The 19,658-nt window shown below is 36.4% G+C and overlaps 1 protein-coding gene across 1 annotated transcript in view; it reads right to left on the bottom strand.

The window, feature by feature from the left end:
• PUM3 (pumilio RNA binding family member 3) overlaps window positions 1–19,658 on the bottom strand; it is a 331,728-nt gene that overhangs the window by 250,569 nt on the left and 61,501 nt on the right. The gene's annotated exons all lie outside the window — the stretch shown is intronic.

Raw genomic sequence — 19,658 nt, 5'->3', positions numbered from 1 at the left:
AAATAAAATGTGAAATTTCAAAAACATACTACAAAAGAATAAAAATGTAAAATATCTCAATAACTTTCTATACTGGTTTCATGTTTAACTGCAACATTTTGAATTTATCGGGTTAAATAAATTATTAAAATTAACTACATCTGTTTATTTTGACCTTTTTAAAAATGTGTTACTAGAATATTTATAATTACATATGTGAAGAGTTCTGAAGAGGGATGGGGGTGATGGCTGCACAGTAATATGAAGGTACTTAATGCCAGTGAACTGTACATTTAAAAATGATTAAGGAGACAAATTTTGTTTTGCAAATCTTTTCATAAAAATGTAATATGTATTTTTAATAGCATATGTGGTATGCATATGTGCTTCAGGTGGTATTTCTATCAGGAGGCGACAGTGTATCCCTAGAGGACAACAACTACATCTTAATCAAATTTTGTGTCTCGAGTCCATGCAATGCTTATCTGCTAAACACTGACTAAAAAAATCATATATAGGATTACATCTTTGATCAGAATATGGTAAAAGCTAATGAGAGGGAATGATGATAGTAGTAAAGGATGACTTGGTGGAATCAAAATGTGCCAAATTTGGGGTCTTGAGGAAGTCTGGGAACATCCAGTGTAGCCCCTATTTTAAAATGGCTGGTGCATAACTCCATGGGCCACAGTTCAAATCCTGGTACTGCTATTGACCATGACCTTGCTAGGAGACATTCATTCACCCTGAACTTCAGTTTCTCCATCTATTAACCAGAGATACAGACAACACTGACTTCATCATGTGGCAAGGAGAAATAAAGGAGATTCTAAAGCATCATGCATGATCAATAAATGCTAGTTCTTTTTATTAGCGTTTATGGCTTTGTCAAGAAGGAAAAGGAATTTTCTAAAAGTTGCCTGAAGCCAACCCACATTAAGTCATTTCCCTGCTGAATATTAAAACAGAATTTTTAATCTGAGATGACAAAAATAATTTGAGCTGGCAGATGGCATACTGTTGTCACCCACTTTGTTGCTTCGAATTGAATGGATTATACATAAATACCACCAAACTCAGTTCTTATTTGGAAAAGTACCGGACTCCAAGATCTGCTGTATGATCTGTGATGCTGAGGTGGCCACACAGGCTGGTGCAATGCAGGCATCAGTTGAACCAGCAGATCTGTGTGAATCGGATGGGATTGGCAGTTACACTTCCTACCATACTATCACTGAATCCCAATGGCTTAGAACAGTATTTCCTTCTCATTTATACTACATGCTCATCACAGGGCAGCCCAGTGCCTTTACTTTATGTTACTCTCACCAAGGAACCCAGGATAGAAAGTACTCAGGTTGTGGCTGCAAGAAAACAGGGACACATGATTCCCACACTGTCTTGTAAAACCAAAAAGCAGAAGTGACATCTCTCTTGCTCACATTTATTGGCCAAAGCAGTCTTATGTCCATGTCTAATTTCGTTTTCAAAAAAAAAGAGATTTATTTATTTATATATGAACGGTACATGCCAGAGGCACGGGAGGGTAAGAGAATTCACCAGAGATAGAGCGGGGAACAGAACAGGCAGACGGACCAAAGGCACTGTTGAGGGGAGCAGTGGGCAAGACAGGAGAGGTCTGCTGCACTATGTGGGTATCTCCCTGGCTGGCCGGTATCGAACTTGCACTGCAGAGGCTGCAGACAGCTTCACAGCATGGCACTCAACCCACTGTGCCACTGGGGAGGCCCTGTCCATGTCTAATTTCATAGGAGTGAGGAAGTGGGATCCTATCAAATGACTAGAAAGACACTGAAATGAACACCTGTGAACAGCTCTGACAACTGCCACTGCTGAGTCAATGGTCTCATGATGGCAGAGACATGATGCCAAACTGTGATCTCAGATCACCCTACACACCCAATTCTGATAGTCTAATGAAATCCCCCTCAATTTCACATCAATAGAAAACAATGAAATGCAAACTGAAGTGATGCACCATTTTTAAAAGCAATTTAGTAAAACCCACAACTAATTTTGGTAACATTTCAGTGACACGATATACCAAGACACCATGAAAGTCACCATAAATAGAATGTGTTTTGGATTGGCAACTGTTTTGGAAAGCCATTTGGCAGCGTGTATCCAAGCAAGATACAAAAGCTCAACTTTTGTTCAACTTCTAGGGTTTGAGTTAAATGAAATGAGCTGAAAACTATAGGTCTAAACTCATTTATTTACAAGAAGTTGCTATACTATTTACAATAGCAAAATATTGATAATTTTACAAGTAGAAACAATTTAAGGGGACTGGTTAAGTAAACCATAAGAACGCATCAGTTCTCATGAACTACATTATTATTTATGTATTTTCAAAGGTGCTTATAAAATCTAATAAAGATGAATATGTTTATGATTGTGTTAATAATATGCAAATAGAAATTACAGCCATTTATAAATAAATACAAAACAAAAATGGTGAAATTAAATCAAAATGCCAACAGCAGTTGCATTAATATTATTTTACCTCAAATATAATAATAAAAAATAAAAATAAACTTTAGATGAAATCTAAAAAATGACTTCCATTAGAGAGGGGTTCTGTGAAGTGGCTACTTGGATAGAAGTTAACACAGAAAATGGTCTCTCTATGAAAGCAGGGATCTATGATAGTGCAAGTTCTTAATAGATGATTCAAAGCATTTTTTTGTATAACTAAATTAAAGAGGATAGATGAAGAAAAGAAAAAGAAACAACAATGAATGAATGTTGAATTAAGAACATGAACATGAAGGGATATTGCTTTTATCAATCTGGCTAACCACTATTAACCAGTAATAAAAGAAATTATTCTTAGTCCTGAAAAGAATAACCTCCAGGATTACTTTCGTTGGGCAAGAAGATCCTTAGCAGCCACAGAAACTTTCTTTTCTTCCTTGATATCAACACAACTAGGAATCCACCCTGCTTTTATTTTCTTCTCTAGCCACCCTTAGTTGAGTTTTGTGCCTCCACCTCAAAGACTGACCCATGAGAGGGTCTGAGTTAGAATGGATGCTTGTTAGAAAGAACAGGTGTTTTCTTTCAACCATATGGAATATAAGATAATGGTGATCTTACCTTCTCCTTGTGATCTGCCTTGTTCCTTTATGATTTTCTCTAAATTCTGGCCATTTGATGAAATTTACAGGAAAGGCTAAATCTCAGTTCCCTAAGGGATATAGACCTTACATATTTTAAACATGGAAGACTGTAGTATATGGCTACTCAGAATGTACACTGCACAGCTCTGGGGCAACACTACTTATCAAAAACATCCTAAATTTATGTACATATTTATTATAATATTTATTTATTATGAATCTATAAATATATTTAAATACAATTTTAAAATATGAAGAATTATTTTAATTCTTTAGCAAATGGAAATGGCAATACATTTTATTTTTCTCTAATAAATCAGCTTAATATGATTACTGAGAAATGAAAGAAAAACTGTCTTAAGGAAAGGCTTTTTCTTCTTTTTTTATTTTTCTAACATGAACAAAGTACCATGTGGGCTCTGGTAACCCTGAAGCAAACTCAATGAACACATACATTAGTCCTTGCTGTCTCCTCCATGCTACAGCCCAGAAAGGGTTGGCCTGTTCACATTCAAGGGTAAGAGGGGTAATGTAAATATAAAGTGGGACAGACGTGTGCATCTTTAAAAAGTAATGGGGACATTAAGAAATTGGAGTAGAGTACAGACATGCTAAATTTAAAATAACATTATCCTGTAGACTAAATGTAATTTATCATCTGATAAATTCATCCCTCTGGTCATCAGTGCACAAAATGGTTCTTGGTCAAGTAAGTGATAAAGGATACAATGTAGCTCATTTGCTTAACCCTATTCTTCTTCCATATTTCCAGCAGTCAAAACCCATAAAATCAGAAGAGATACAAGTTATTGGTGCTCAAACAGGGGTAATTTTGCTCCCCCCAAGGAATATTTGGCAATATATGGAGGCATTTTGTAGTCAAAACTGGGGTGGGGGGGAAGGTGCTATTGGCAGCTAGAGAGCAGAGGCCAGAAATACTGTTAGGCATCCTATAATGCAGATGACAGCCCTTCATGACAAAGAATTATTTGTCTTAAAGTGCCAATAGTCTCTTTGTTGACAAACTGGTCTAAGTAGCTGTATGAGTATACTAAAAAGATAGAAAAAAGAGAATGGAGACTTAGTTTCCTGTGAAGAAAATCCTTAAATCCTAAGCACTATCTATATATGGGAATGATAGAAATGAAAAAGGATTTGCCAATATCTGGATCCAACACAAATAAAAGGGGTGACCAAAACCCTACAGGCATGCCTATGCAACTAGTTGCTCCAACTCCTAATTATTGGGACTCATGGAAATACCACTTTGGTTCTACCCCTCTCCCTGTCCACACAGTTGTGTATTGTGCAATCTTTTATAGACAGCAGGAATCATTGGTGTATGTATGAGTTTTCTTAGCACATGAACCATTGGAAAAGGTGTTCTGATATCTTAAATTCTGTCCTCAGAGAAATATTTACCCATGTTATTCTTGTTGCTGAATATGGCATTATACTCTATACTACTACTTGCTTATTAAGAGGTTATGTTCGAGCTTAGATTCACTGATATTTGAGAGCTGGTCTGAACATATACCTCCTATAAATTACTTCAGTAGAGAAATTATTTTTGAAATGCAAACTACCAGGAAACTTTAAGTCCATTCTGACAGACGATTGCCATGGACTAATCAGTAGATCTGGTAGTCCTATAAAATTGGCAAACCAACATATTGCCTCTAATATTAATTCTTTATAAAGAGTTCCCTTCACTGATCAGTTTAATAACATACAGCTTCTACCTAGATGGTCCACTGCTCCAGTAGGATACACTAAAATCTCCTAAGATGCCATGAACCAAACTGAAGTTGAGGCCCCCTACCTGACTTGGGTATCACAGTGGGGCTTTTCTCCAAAAGAGAAGGTAGGATGGTTACTTGTCTGGTAGCTAAGTACTCAAAAAACAGAAGCCAATGAAAGAATGACATCCCTAACTTAGCACAGTGTATAAATGACTGAGAATTTTAAACCCAAATAAATACTTTTTAACAGAATGATAAATGGTATAAATATGCCTTCATTTAAAACTTTTAACAGCATATCTAGTAGTTTTTTTCATAATAATTATTTGTTAAACAGCAGTATGGGATTCCATTTCATCAACTACCTAAGGATGGGTGTTTTGGTTGTTTTCAGTATTTTGCTATTACAAACAGTTAATGTTAATATTTTCTTAAATTTGATTTCTTCCAGGGCCTCCCTGGTGGCGCAAGGGGTTAAGACGCAAACTATGGAAGCAATACCCAGCCTCTGAAGCACAAGTTCGATCCCCAGCCGGGAAGCTACCCACATGGTGCAGCAGACCTCTCTTGACTCGCCCTCTGCTCCCCTCAGCAGTGTACTTTTGTCAATCTGCCTGTTCTGTTCCCCACTGTTTCTGGTGAATCCTCTCACCTCCTACACCTCTGGTCTATATCCCAGTTCTTGTATGCATAAATAATCTTTAAAACAAAAAAAGTTATTTCTTCCATTTATGAGTTTGTAGGTTAAATTCCTATAAGATCAAAGGACAGGGATATTTTAATTTTGAAATAAATTGCTCAATTGCTCTCTATCGAGGCTATAACAATTTACTCCATAGAGATCTATAAAATGTCTACTTCTCACATCCTCACCAACACATTGCATTAACAATCTTTTATAAATACATTTAAATATTTAAATATTTTTTAAAAACTAAAATTTTTATTTTGTGTTAACTATTATATAACTTAGACACCTTTTTATTAATATTTTATTTTATATAATTCTTACATCATTTTTCATTTTTGCACAATGTATGCATTTTCATTTTGGTTATATTCCCCATACAATTGCACACCCCCTTATTTTGACCTTAATCCTTCCTCTCCCCCTCCCCCCCCCGTAGTGTGTCTCTGGTTTATAGTTGCTTGTTGATTTTGATTTTTACTTTGTATTAATTAGTCTTTTTCCTGGTCCCATATTTACGTTTTCTAAATTCCTGCTATGAGTGAGACCATCCGGTATTTTTCTTTTTCTTTCTGACTTATTTCGCTGAGCATGATCCCTTCTAGCTCCATCCATGTTGCTGCAAACTGCATGTGTTTATCTTTTTTGATTGCTGAGTAATATTCCATTTTGTAAATGTACCACATCTTCTTGATCTAGTCATCTATTTTGGGCATTTGGGTTGTTTCCATAGCTTAGCTATTGTAAATAGTGCTGCCATAAACATAGGGATGCAGGTGCCCTTTGGAATTAATGTTTCTATGTCCTTTGGGTAAATACCTAGGAGTGGAATTGCTGGATCATCAGAAAGAGCTAAAAAGAAACTTCTCCAAAGAGGAAATGCAAATGGACAACAGGCATATGAGGAAATGTTCAACATCACTTGTAATCAGGGAAATGCAAATCAAAACTACAATGAGATACTATCTTACACTAGTGAGAATGGCACATATTAAAAAAAATTGCAACAACAAATGTTGGTGAGGATGTGGAGAAAAAGGAACTCTCCTGCATTGCCAGTGGGAATGCAAACTGGTCCACCACTATGGAGAGCTGTGTGGAGATTTCTTGACCTACTAAAGATATAGCTTAGACTCTTTTGACACTCCTAGGAGAGCCAAGATATTTGAAAGCTCTTAACGAAGAATGGGAGGTGGAGGTGAGCAGTTGTCCTATATTCAAAAACTATGCTCTTCTTTGTCCAGCAACTATTAGCCAAATGCAGTAAAACACATATTATAAAGATTCTCAGGTACTACTCCTCAATCACCCCTGCTTCCTGCCATGTTATTATAATTGGAAGAGAGTATTTCAATGCAATTCCAAAACTTTTGATCAATACACTTCAGATAGACAGCCAAATCAACTTGTAGGTAAATGAGATTTCTCTTGGGGGGAAATGATTGTAGCTCCTGATACCCCAAATTGTTAATTTGAGCACTTTTCCATCTATGATTTTTAAATATTTATTATGAAGATTTTCCAATATATATAAAGAACACAGATTAATATATAGATTTCGATCATCAAGATTCAGAATTTACAAAGATTGTGTCAATTTTAATTCATTTCTACTGCTAAGTATTTTTTTGGTTTCTTGGCTAGACATTTTAAAGCAAATTCCAGACATAATGTCATTCCATCCATAAATATTTCAGTGGTATGCAGGTATTTTGTGCACATGTTCGCAGGAAACAGGGACCAGAGAATATGGTTACGATAATAAACACTGAGAGCAGGGAGGCATGGAGCAGTGATGCTCCAGCTGGGTTTAAGTGAAATACGAGTTTTCCTCATAAGAGAAAAAAATTGGAAAAACAGTTCCAAGAAATGTGGAGTTAGCATTTTTTTTTTTTTTTTGCTTTCTTGAGTCAGTATCTAAAGGCTAATCTCACATATATTCGATAGCATATCACCTTTTATATAACAAAGAGGCATCAACAACTATAACATACACAAATCCAGGTAGCATTGGCAATTTTAACTCTCCTATCTAAAAAATTGATAGAATGAGTAAATCAAGAATCATGAAGAATGATTCAACTTGACCTAGCTTATTCTTAGAAAACACTCCACCCAACAATAACAGAACACATATTCTTTTCAAGTATACATGGAACATGCACCAAAATAGACCACTGAAACACTACAACAAATTTCAAATTACTGATAATATAACATAAAAGCCAACATATAAGAAAATAATTCAATTAGGTTACACCAAGTCAGAAAGTGAAAGACAAAAGCAGATACTCTCACTCATTTATGAAATTTAAATAACCAAAGAAAACAAATGGGCAAAGCACAACAAAATAACTCTTAGAGTCTGAAAAATATGGAGGAAACCAGAGGGTAGGGAGGCAGAGGGGGAAAAAAGAGAAGACATACAGGGTAAAGGTAAAGGGTAGTAGTACCAAAACTTTGGATATTTGTGAGATTACAAAATGCCTTCACTCAAATTACTTATTAGTCACCTCTAACATGGAAAGCATAATAACTTTATAGGGAGCAACTGAAAAGTATCTTAACCTGGTATAAAAATTAACATTACCAGGGAGAAGTAGCAAGAGTCCCGAGTGTGATATTCCAGAGGACACAATGTCAATTAAGTGGTTTTCTGACAGTGGATGCATAACCTCAATATTTTCATGAAAAAACATCATAAAAATACAAATTGGGGAATATTCTATAACTAGTCCTTATTCTCCACATTTCTCAATGATATGAAAGAAATGAAAAGGCTGAGTGTTTCAAATTAAAGACTACAGAGATATGGCAACTAAATGCGACAAATGATCCCAGACCAGATCCAGCACTAGAGAGGAAAAAAATCTATAGAAGATATTATTAAGACAATTTATGAAACTGGGCTATGAACTCGAGATAACTATAAATATTGTATAGATATTCAATCACTCTGTAAGGTAAATCCTCTGTGGTTATATGAGGATATTCTTGTTTATAAACTAGTCCTAGTGAAATACTAAAGAGTAAAGGGGTATGACATGTAAGTTACTCTTAAATGGTTCAGAAATAAAATGTACGTGCATATATGTGTGTGTGTGTGTGTATGTACACACGTATAAAGAGATAAATCAATTATGACAAAACAAATTAATGAATCCTTTTGAAGGGTTTTAAGAAGTTCCTAGTTATTATGGAACTAATCTGTAAGTTAGGGTTGTTTTTTTTTTTTAAGATTTTATTTGTTTATACAAGAACCAGGGTACAAGCCAGATGCATGGGAGGGTGAGAGGATTCAACAGAGACAGAGCAGGGAACAGAACAGGCAGATTGATGAAATACACTGCTGAAAGGAGCAGCGGGCGAGACAGGAGAGGTCTGCTGCGCCATGGGGGACCCTCGCCACCCAGCCAGGATTGAACTGGCGCTGCAGAGGCTGTGGACAGCTTCATAGCGCTGTGCTCAACCGCCTGCGCCACCAGGGGAGGCCCCAGTTAGGGTTTTTTTCCAACATATTAAGAGATGGAGAACTTTTCTATGATTTATAAATCCCTAGAAATAAATTCCATCAGTGTCTTTATTTTCTTTTCTCAATTAGTGAAATGTTGAAAAGTTGACTCGCAATGTTTGTGAAGTCATTCCAATTAAAGATGTGAGTTTTAGAGATTAAATGTCAACCAATGAAGAGTGAAGAGACAGTTTGAAAACTGTTGAAAGAATATGGGTCTTGCATTATCTTTTGCCACCAGGGAAATCTTTTTTTTTTTAATTTAAATATTTTATTTTATATAATTCTTACATCTTTTTTCATCTTTGCACAATGTATGCATTTTCATTTTGGTTATATCCCACATACAATTGCACCCCCCACTTATTGTGACTGTAGTCCTTCCTTTCCCCACCCCTCTCTCCCGGCCTCAAACCCCCCCTCCTCCCAAGTGTGTCTCTGGTTTATAGTTGCTTGTTGATTTTGATTTTTACTTTGTATTGATTAGTCTTTTTCCTGGTCTCTTATTTAGGTTTTCTAAATTCCTGATGTGGAGAGCTGTGTGGTGATTTCTTGAACTAACTAAACATAGAGCTTCCATATGATCCAGCAATCCCACTCCTAGGTATTTACCCAAATGACACAGAAACAGTAATTCCAAAGGGCACCTGCACCCCTCTGTTTATAGCAACACTATTTACAATAGCTAAGCTTTGGAAACAACCCAAATGCCCAAAAATAGATGATTGGATCAAGAAGATATGGTACATATACACCATGGAATATTACTCAGCATTCAAAAAAGATAAACACATGCAGTTTGCAGCAACATGGATGGAGCTAGAAGGGATCATGCTCAGCGAAGTAAGTAAGAAAGAAAAAGAAAAATACCCAATGGTCTCACTCATAGCAGGAATTTAGAAAAGCTAATAAGAGACCAGGAAAAAGACTAATCAATACAAAGTAGCAATCTTCTTTATATCTGCAAGTCTTAATGTCTTTGGTGTAAAATGGGAATAAACAATAATAATATACTGACCTTATAAGGCTGCTGTGAGAATTACAATCAGAGAAAGAATAAATATATATTTTCAAAAGTATATAAGCTTTACATAATGCTCAGATGCCAGGCCTCTGCTTCAAGCTCTCTGAAGCTCTCTTTCCCTCTTTCAAGCTCTCTTTCCCTCTTTCCTAGCACCAACATCCTTTGTATGGCTTCTAACATCTTACCTGATCTAACCTTTAGTTCTCTGACCATGCAATTCTCCTTTATCTCATGCTCAGTTCTCCGTTTTCAGTACCATACTTAAAACACATTCTTCCCCAGGGTTTTTGTAGTTCTGTTCTGCTGTGTCTGGACCACACTTAGCAGACACTGGGCTCCTCCCCTCCTCAGGAAAGTTCTCCATTTAAATGTCATCTTATCAATGAGACTTTTCCCCAAATTACCTGCAAACAATAAATAATTAATTCTCAGACTAGTACTTATCACACACAACCCACTATATGTTTATTTACTTATTGTCCATGTTCCTGCCTTAAAATGTCAGCTATACACTTGGATGGGCTCCTATTTATTCAGCGCGACATTTTGAGCACATAAATCCACAGTTGACACATAACAGACTCTCAATAAACATTTATTAAGTGAATGAATGGATGAACAAATAGGAAATAAACCTTGTACATTATCTGGTATGTACACAGCCAGTGAATCATAGATAATACTTGAGTCTGTTTAAAGAGTTCTTTTCTTTGTTAATATCTGTTATTATTAAACATTCTCACTGGTTCTAAAATACAATGAATTAAACCACATCAACAAAAAAAGATAAAAATCATATGATCCTTTCAACATATGCAGAGAAAGCATTTGATAGGATTTGACACACACTTATGATGAATACCCTTTAAAAACTTGGGATAAATGGAATTTATCTTAACCAAAAAAAAGCTGTATATGATAAACATCATTCAGTTATTCACCACTGAGATCTGGTACAACACAAGGTTGTCCACTCTCACCCACAGCTATTTAACATAGTAATGGAAGTCCTCACTGGAGCAATTAGGCAAGAGAAGGATGTGAAAGGAATCAAATTGGAAAGAAGTAGTAAAGCTATAATTGTTTAGTGATGATACGATAAGATACACAGAGAACCCTAAAACTCCTTGAAAAAGTAATTGTCAGTTCAGCAAAGTGACAGGTTCTAAAACTAATACACAGTAATCAGTTTCCTTTCTACATACAATGAACTTAGAAGAGCAACAAAGAAAACAATGACATTTACAATCACAACAAAAAAAGGAAAAAAATTAAAATACCTAGGAATAAACTTTACAAAGGAGGTAAGGGGCCTGTATAAAGAAAACTATAAGGTATTGTTAAAAGAAATAGAAGACATCACAAATAAATGGAAAGATTCCCTGCTCATGGACTAGAAGAGTCAACATAGTCAAAACGTTCATCGTAGCCTAAGCATTATATAGAGTCAGTGAAATCCCTAGAAAAAGTCAATGGCATTCTTCAAAGAAATAGAACATTACTGAAATTCATATGAAACCACCAAAGACCCTGAACAATAAAAGCAATCCTGAAAAAAAGAGGAAAAATTGGCAACATCACACTTGAGACTTCAAATTATTCTTTATTATAAAGCTATCATAAATAAAATAGCACAGTACTGGAACAAAAACAAGACACAGAACAACAGAATAGAGACTCTAGAAATAAACCCACACCTACATGGACAGTTATTATATGGCAAAGGAGCCAAGAACATACATTGAAGCATCTTCAAAAGATGATGGGAAATTTAGACAGTCAGATGCAAAAGAATGAAATGCACACTATACACAAAATAAACTCAAAATGGATAAAAGATTTCAATGTAAGACCTGAAACTATAAAATACATTGAAGAAAACACAGGCAAAACACCTCATGACTTTATGAAGCTTCAGTCATATCGTCACTATTCGTCTCCAATAGCAAGGAAAATAAAAAAGAATCTAAGCAACTGGGACTATAGCAAACTAAAAAGCTTCAGGAAGAAGCTTTTTTAAAAAAAAGGAACAGTAAACAAGACAAAAGACACCCTACTGAATGAGAGAAAATATTTTCACACCCTATATCTGACAAAAGGCTGATATCAAAAAATCTACAAAATAACTCAATGAAAAGAAAAATAATCAAAAAATGGGCAGAAGATCTAAATACACAATTTTCCATATAAGACATGCAGATGGCCAACAGGCACATGAAAAAATACTGATCATCACTTATGATTAGGGAATGCAAATCAAAACCACAATGAGATACCACCTTACTCCTATGAGAATGGCCTATATCAAAAAAGGCCAAAATCAGTAAGCGCTGGTGAGGGTGTAGAGAAAAAGAAACCCTCTTTAATTTTTTTTTAGATTTATTTATTTATTTATACAAGCACTGGGTACAGTCAGAAGCATGGGAGGGTAAGAGAATTCACTGGAGCCAGAGCAGGGAGCACAACAGGCAGAAGGACCGAAGTACACTGCTGAGGGGAGCAGCGGGTGGCAGGAGAGGTCTGTGCGCCATGTGGGGCCCTCGCCCGGTGGCCAGGGATCGAACCAGTGCAGCAGAGGCTGCAGGCAGCTCGCAACCCAACACTCAACCGCTGAGCCACCAGGGAGGCCCGAAAGAGAAACCCTCTTAACACTGTTAGTGGGAATGTAGACTGGTCTAGTCCCAATGGAAAGCAATATAGAGGTTTTTCGGAAGATTAAAAATGAACCTACCATATGACTCAGCAATTCCACTCCTAAGTATTTACCTGAAGAACACAAAAACAGGGCCTCCCCGGTGGCAGAGTGGGTTGAGGGCAGTGCTGTGAAGCTGTCTGCAGCCTCTGCAGCACGGCTTCGATTCCCGGCCGGCCAGGGAGATATCCACGTGGTGCGGTAGACCTCTCCTGTCTCACCCGCTGCTCCCCTCAGCAGTGCTTTCGGTCTGTCTACCCGTTCTGCTCCCCACTCTGTCTCTGGTGAATCCTCTCACCTTCCCACGCCTCTGGCCTGTACCCCAGCTCTTGTATAAATAAAATAAAAAATATTAAAAAAACACAAAAACACTATTTCAAAGGGAAACTTGCACTCCCATCTTCATTGCAGCACTGTTTATAATGGTGAAACTATGGACAAACCTAACTGCCCCAAAACAGATGAATGGATATATACACAATGAAATACTACTCTGTGATCAAAAAAGATAAACATGTACCATGTGTAGCAACACTGATGGAGCTAAAAGGGATTATGCTCAGTGAAGTCAGAAGGAGACAAACATCAGATGGTGTCACTTATATGTGAAATACAGAGAAACTAGACAACGGATCATATAAAGCCAAACTCAAAAAATAATTCTTGATGGTGATATCTGACTTGGGGTTGGGGGAGGGGGAATCCTAATGTCACCTCAATTAAAAAAATAAATTAATTTTAAATCCTTGAAAACTGACTATGGAACTATGGCATTCAGAGTGGGGAGGGAAGGACACAAAGTGAGGAGGGAGCACAATGGATTATGTTGGTGGACTACGGGTGCCTTGGTGGTAGGAGCACTATGATAACATCACTGGAAGGGGGAGATCCTATACTTTCAAATACAAACAAAGTAAACCAATATTCCTCCAAAAAGTTTTTGTTAATAAAATAAAAAGTGTAATTCTTAGGGAAAAAAATAAAATACAATGAATTAAATTTCAGAGTGGTCTTTGAGATTACTAGAGATGATGTGACATGTGTCCAAATCAGGGCTGGAGGTCACCAAGTCACGATAGTGAAGAATGAAAAGAGAGAGGGAAGAAATATTCCCCACAAAGACATATTTGGATATTTGATCATTTTTTCCCACCTACTTATCAACAGAGGTCAATTCCCCAATAAGGAGATTTTCCTTCTTACCAACATTACAGTTAACTAAAAGTTGTTCACTTATTTCGAAATATAAATAACAGTCTTACAATTTGTCACATCCTCTTACTCCAGGAAAGCTAGGCACATCTCAAAAAGTCAGTAATTGTATCTGATGGGTAGTGACACCAAGAGACAGCTTTCTGTCAAAACCACGGCTGACAAATGACAATCAGGATCCCACTGCCACCTGGGATCAGGGACATCTGGGACCCTGAGTCACAGCCGGCTTGTTCCTCATTTTCTACCACATTCCTGCAGCTGTGGACTGTGGTCCTTTACATCACAATCTGCTCCAACAGATACAGAACCAGGGATCAGCTGCATAGCTTGATCTGTTTCCAGGACTAGGAAAATCATAAAGGCAGGCAGTTCCCCAGGGATATTCAGTGATTTTTAAAAACTATTATTAAAATAAGGAAGAACATCACTTTGCAAATATCTGCATTTGTAATCTGTTTGGTTCTGAAATTCACTCTTATCAGGGATCAGGAGACACATGAACTCCAGAACAGCAATGTGTTATGAGGCATCCTTGGAAAAATCCTCAAGTGAAGTTGAAACTCCCGGTATCAATGATTTTTCCTTCTTACACATCAAACGAGACTAATAGATTATAGCCAGTGTTTGAAAGGAAGGTAAGACAAGGTCTTTGTGCTTATTCCTGAAATAGGTTATACATTAAACCAATTAAGAATTCAAGATGCCAGAAATAGTTCCTCTAAGGATTTCTTATTTAGAAATTTTCCTTCTTGCTTTTTTGACTGGTATAAACAGATTAAGGAGAACATCATTCATTTGTATTCTAAACTAGGCAAAAGCAAACTGAATCCAGACTTCATTACTGAGCTCCAAATCCTGTTTTAGGGAATGTAATGAAAAGGGTCAGTAAATTCTCTCTCCTTGTTAGAGAAGTCATCAGATATTATTCACAGAGGCTTCTGTGTAGCACCAGGGTCACAGACTCATGTCACTGGCTGTCTAAGGGACTTAAGAGTCCCCTTTCTGGTAGAGCACTGGAAGCAGTGCAGGAGTACCTGGAAACTACTTAGTCACTAGCTGGGCAGGGGTAAAAATGATTTATTTAGAAAATGAAGGCAACCCTAATTTTGAAGACCCCTAAAACATAAAGTTCTGAGGTCTGCTCAGACTTCACTACCAACTCAGAAGAGGACCCGACATTTAAATATAGATAGGATGTTATGGAATATTCATTCTATGGTTCCCTTGAGGATTAAGTGTTCAAAGTTTGAACAATATAGAAGAAAATTAGTCCATTCAATCTTCTAACTGTACCATTGTTCCTTGTTCTTTCGTTGGCTTATTTCTTCCTTAAAACTAAACATGGGTCATCAGGGAGGATGCAAAAACTGCATGGGCTTGGAGTGTCAGGTAAATTTGGATTTGCATTCTTGGTCAATTAATTATTAGTCAATACCTTGAGAAAGTGACTGATTTTCTTGGACCCTTACTTTGTTCATTAATAAGTTTATCTGATTAAATTCTCCCTCAAGTAGATGGTATGAGTATTAAACGAGGTGCTAGGTTAAATGCTTTTAGTGTAAAAAAGTAAAAATTACACTTTGTTCTTAGCCTAGGTATGTCCCAATACATAGTCAAGAAAAATTCTCCAGATTTTAAAACCTTGCATTCCTGAAAGCCATAAACTACAAAACATATTCACATGTGTTAAGATAAGCCACAACCTGATTTTTATCATGGAAGATAGGAACTTCCGTTTATATTAAAAGTGATCAACTTTTCCTACCATATGGTCTAGTGATTCCACTCCTAGGAATCTACCCAATGGACACAAAAACATTAATTTGAAGGGAAACCTGCACTTCTATGTTTATTGCAGTACTATTTACAATAGCTAAGCTATGGAAATGACCTAAATGCCCCAAATAGATGACGGGGTCAAGAAGATGTGGTATATATAAACACAATGGAATACTACTTAGTGATCAAAAAAGATAAACTCATGCCATTTGCAGCAACATGGACGGAGCTGAACAGGATTATGCTCAGCAAAGTAAGACAAGGAAAAAAAGAAAAATATCAGACGGTTTCACTTACAGGAGGAACACAGGGAAACCAAACGAAGGGTCAAGAAAAACACAAACTTGCAAACTGACCATAGATGTGAGGCATACAGCACGGGAAGGGAAGGAAGGGGTCAAAACAGGGGAGGGAAGAGCACAGTGACTATGGTGATAGGTCATGGGTGCTGTGGTGGTGGGAAAACTACAGGGACTGCACTTCTGGGGAGAAATCAAATAATGTACAAAAATGAGTAACAATGTAAGAAAATAAAAAAAAATTTAATGACTCAGCTTTCCACAACTACCCACAGATGGGTCCATATGGCATTGTTCTGGGTTTTCATCCTAAAGTAAAAGGAAGTTTTCACTAAATCTGGAGCCTTGATAACCTACAGATGAAGGAAAAGAATGTCTTTAAATTCCTTGCAACAGAAACCCAGCCCTGTAGCACCAATTTTGACTTCCAAATGGAATAGTACATCTACAAAAGGAAACTTCATGGCACCTACATCATAAATCTGCAAAGAACCAGTGAGAAACTTCTGCTAGCAGCTCACACCATTGTTGCCAATGAAAACCCACTGGTGTCAGGGATACTATTTAGTGAGCTGCGCTAAAGTTTGCAAGTCACTCCTGCTGTTGGTGGCTTTACTCCTAGAAATCCACTGAACAGATCCCAGTAGCCTGCTGGGAGCCACAACTTCTGGTGATTACTGATCCCAGGCCTGACCACCAGTCTTCACAAAACTCTCCTGTTATGCCTACCACTGTTTTGTGTGACTCACTCTCTTCTATGTTATGTGGACACTGCCATCCCATGCAACAAGGGAGCACTCTCAGTGGGTCTCATGTGGCAGATACTGGCCCAGGACACTCCATACATATATGCACCAGCTCTCATGAACACCCAAGAGAGGTCATGCCTGATCTCCACATCTACTGAGATCCTAAAGAGACTGAAAAGGAAGAGCAGGCTGCTGCTGCAGCCTGTGACCAAGCAGGAATTTCAGGGTGAACTGCCTGCTCCAGCTTCTGAGTTTACGGCTATTCAACCTGAGGTTGCAGGCTGGTCTGAAGCTGTGTGGGGACCCTTGGTGTCCATCTAGCAGCTCCCTACTGAAGATTGGAGTGAAGCTCCCATTGCTCGGGCCACTGAGTGGCTAGGAACAATCAATGAGTGGTCTTAAGCTGCTTTCCAAAGGTTCTTAAACAGAAAATGGAAGTAAGGTTGATGGAAAATAAAGTTTCTAAAAGTGGTGTCCAAAACAAAAGTCTCTCTAAAATGTAATCCAACCAGAACTTCAGGCCGTCTTTATCTGACCTACAGATATATATAGCCTTCTTTCCTTATCCGGGATATTACAGATATCCTTATCTGGCTGTCAAGAAAGCAGGACTCCCTTGTCTATGTTTCCTTATTATTACAGGTAAAATTTCACTCAATACTCCAAAAGAGTTTAATTATTTATATTTTGCTTGACATTTAACATGGAGGTCCCACTAAGATGTTTATATCAACCTGCTCACCTGTGCTTTCCAAACTGCATAGTCTAAGAAGAGCCTTTAGCCCCTTGGTGCCAGCCCTGTCTTTCTTGGCTTCTGGGATGAATCATATGGTGTAAGGTAGTGATTTTGTAACTCACAAAGCCTGTTTCAAAATTATTTATGATTTATTGCTATCTAGATATTTGGTTTTATTTCTACTTCAAGCTTAATTGAATTATTTGTGTCTAATGAGTGTCTAGTCCTGTATAACAAATGCAAAATACTGAGGTTAGTATACATTCTCATTTAGTGTTATCTAGCCACAGTTTGGGGATATTAGAAAAGAAGAATTAAAGGTGTCTCTATTTTCAAATGACAAGTTTTTTTTAAAGGTAGAATTTTCTAAAATATAAAATATAACTAGCAGAATCAGTAAATGAATTTAAAGATTGCAATATTCAAGATTAACATTAAAACTTAATTAATTTACTACATTCCAGCAGCAAACAATTATGAATTTTCAAATTGTTGTTTAAAATATGTTCAAAACATTTAAGGATAAGGATAAATTTGTCAAAATTATGTATGGTATCCACAATGAAAGGTAAAAAATATTTCTGGGGAAATATTAAAGACCTAAATCAATAACAGAAATACCATATAATCTGGTCTAGAAGCAATGACATGCCGGTAAAGAATTAACAGCTGACATCACCCACAAAATAAACAAGGGGCTTGTTTGCAAAGTTTGCCAGTTTCTGAGGTATAAATTCTCCCATACTAGTTATTTTTAAGGTATCAAATTCCTTAAAATTTAAAATGGTCTCTTGTGATTTAGTATGAGCAGGAGTTGTCTTCAACTCACCAATAAGCAAAAAATTTAATACTATTAAAGATGGCAATTCTCTGGTTCAGGATTACTGAAAGGAGACCTAGAAGCAGTGACTCCAGTCAGCTTTTCCTAGAAAGAAGGATTCTCTACTTGCCATAGGTTCAAAGCAGTATATTAATGACCTGGAAAGCTCTGATTTAAGTCTTCATGTATTTATTTATAACTATCAGATCACTGTTAATCCAGCCATTGGATCTTGTAGTAGATCTACTCTTAAGAAGTGTAGACTTTTGATAAATTCTGTAAAATCTCATTTACCAAAGAGAACTAAATTGATCTTTCATTCTCCATCTTATATGGGAAATAAAGTTTATTTTCATCATCAAAAAAAAAAAAAAAGATGACAATTCTCAAATTGATAAAGCCCAATCATAATGAAACAGTTTCACAAAAATCAACAATTTAATTATAAAATATATATGAATATGCGAATCACCAAGAATATCCAGAATAATCTTGACAAAGAACAAGGTTGAAGGACTTTATCAGATTTCAGTGTTACTTGATAGGTAATCCAACAATGTGATACTGGCATCCAGACAATCGATGGAACAGAAGAGAGAGCTCTGAAATAGGCTTTAGCTATATATAGTCATTTGACTTGCAAAAGTCTTCAACAAACAGTGGTAGGATATATGGTTATATATTGGTCCCTACCTTACATCATGTAAAAGTAGATAACATGGATTATATACCTAAAATATAAAGTTATAAAATGTCTAGAACGAAATAAAAGAGAACTAATTCATTACTGGAGGGTAAGTCCAAGGTTCTTAGGACACAGAATGCAATTAACAAAAGAGTAGATGATAAAATGCACTTGTACAAATTTTAAGACTTATGCTCAATACATGACATCTTTATGGAAATGAATAAAAAAGATACAACTAAGGAGATAAGATGCATAAATTTCGTATCTGATACATATCTGATATTATCAATATAAAAAGAACAACTCTGTAGATAACAATGCTGCAAATAAACAATTAGTAATAGAGCAAATGGTTTGAATTCATATGAATATGAAAAAAGTGCTTAACATCATAAGAAATCAAGAAAATATAAATTAAAATCATAATGAGGTACAATTATACACCCTCAAAAGAGAAAAAAAAAACTATGAAAAAAAAGACTGAACAATCAAATGTTAAATAAAAATATGGGGCAATCAGAACTCTCTTCTATTATTGTGGGATTGTAAAATGATTGAGGCTTTTTGGGAAAAAAATGTAACTATTACAAAAA

This window comes from Talpa occidentalis, unplaced genomic scaffold, assembly GCF_014898055.3.
Source record: "Talpa occidentalis isolate TD23 unplaced genomic scaffold, MPIMG_talOcc4v2.1 talOcc4.7, whole genome shotgun sequence".
Lineage (NCBI taxonomy): Eukaryota > Metazoa > Chordata > Mammalia > Eulipotyphla > Talpidae > Talpa > Talpa occidentalis.
Note: the sequence above shows the minus strand (reverse complement) of the source record. Positions and strands in the feature narration are given on the sequence as shown.